This window comes from Centruroides sculpturatus, unplaced genomic scaffold (genome assembly GCF_000671375.1).
Source record: "Centruroides sculpturatus isolate CEXI.00-Female unplaced genomic scaffold, Cexi_2.0 scaffold176, whole genome shotgun sequence".
Classification (NCBI taxonomy): domain Eukaryota; kingdom Metazoa; phylum Arthropoda; class Arachnida; order Scorpiones; family Buthidae; genus Centruroides; species Centruroides sculpturatus.
The window spans coordinates 850,751-852,413 of record NW_019384551.1 but is presented as its reverse complement, the minus strand read 5'-3'; positions in this window follow the sequence as shown (position 1 = coordinate 852,413).

Sequence of the window (1,663 nt, the reverse complement as noted above, 5' to 3'; positions counted from 1 at the left end):
GGGCCGACACGCAACGGAGAGAAATTTCGAAATTGGATAGGTTAATTTCATCGAAAATGCATGGTGGACGACCTCGTGGTCGTGGCTGGCGAAGTTTGAACGATCGCGCCCAAAAGCAGCGATACCAAAGAAGATTGGAGAATGAGAAAGAGATCCGCTTTGAGCGTCAAAGTGATTCCGCTTAGTAGTGTCTCCGAGACATAGTCGTGTCCCAAATACGGTTTTGCCGTTTTACTTGTTTAATTTAACCTTTTTGGTTAATATTTAAATAATATAATATTTTACCAGTTTTACCAGTATTATACAGTTGTCTAACAGAAGAGTAATCTATCTTATTTACAAATCTTTTCAAAATAGACAGTTTGACCGGGCCCTTCTAAAAACCGGGCCCTAGACATTTGTCTCATTTGTCTATGCGATGATCCGGCCCTGCTCACCACCCGCCCCCACTGTGGGTTCGGCCGAAACCACGATGGATCCGATAAAAAAATCTTCTTATTTGTTAATGTCGACAGGGCGGAATCAAATAAAACAATACTTATTTATTATAACTACATATTAACAGTTTTATTCGGACTTTTATTTTCCCGGATTCGTTTCCGGGTCTCCAGAGTGGTTACCTTAATCGTTCGGCCATCTGTCATCTGCCATCTGGCCATCTGCCATGTGTAGTGTAAGAAAGTCACAACAGAAAAGTCTTGTTTTTATAAGAAAAGAATTGTATAAAGAATTTAATCTGAAAGAAATGTCGAGTTATTATTTGAAAAGAGAAATTCGTATTTACGGCCGCATTTTATAAACTGAATATTTGGTGTAATATAGAAGGTAGAAACCCATAGTTAAATACACGTGGCCAGTGGTGATATTCGAATTATTTAACAAAGGGTTCACTAACAGAAAAATTTTCCTTAACAATTTTTTTTTCGCTCAAATGGTGCATTAGCAACATTAGCGCAAAAAACTGACATTAAGATACTTATATAAATAAAAAAGTTGCGTTCGCAAAATTAAGTCAGTTAAAATTTAACATTGTTTATGCCAGAACTATATTTTTTTTATAAATAATAAAAAAGAGAGGACCGCAAGCACTTTATGCAGCAGAAGGTATTGCTACTGTTAAAATGGGAGAAATAGAAAATATGGAGAAAAAAGAGAGGAAGATCCTTCGGAAAATTCTGGGGCCAAAAATAGATGAACATGGTAACTACGTGCTAAGGAGCAATAAAGAGCTTTATCAAAAAATCCCAAGACTCTCGGATACAATTCGGAGAAGGCGAGTAAGCTTCTTTGGGCATATAAAGAGAATGGGGGAAAATAGGCTAACGAAACAAATTTTTATGTATTTCAACAACCTAAAGAATAAGAATCAATGGATCAATGACACTCAAAAAGACATGGCAGAAATGGGCATATTGGAAGAAGATATCCAGAACAGGGAAAGGTTTAGAAACAAAATAAAGAACTTCAAGGGTTTTCAGGAAAAGGAAAATAACAGACGTGGAAGACTCTTCACTCAGGAGCAAAGACAACAGCAGAGCGAGAGAATGAAGAGGTATTGGAAAGAAAGGAAGAAGAACAAAGGGAAGGGAAGAGGGAAAAGCAAGTCATAATTAGTTGTTTGTACGTGGTCCAAAGATGGCCGGAATCGACACAAGAAGAAGAA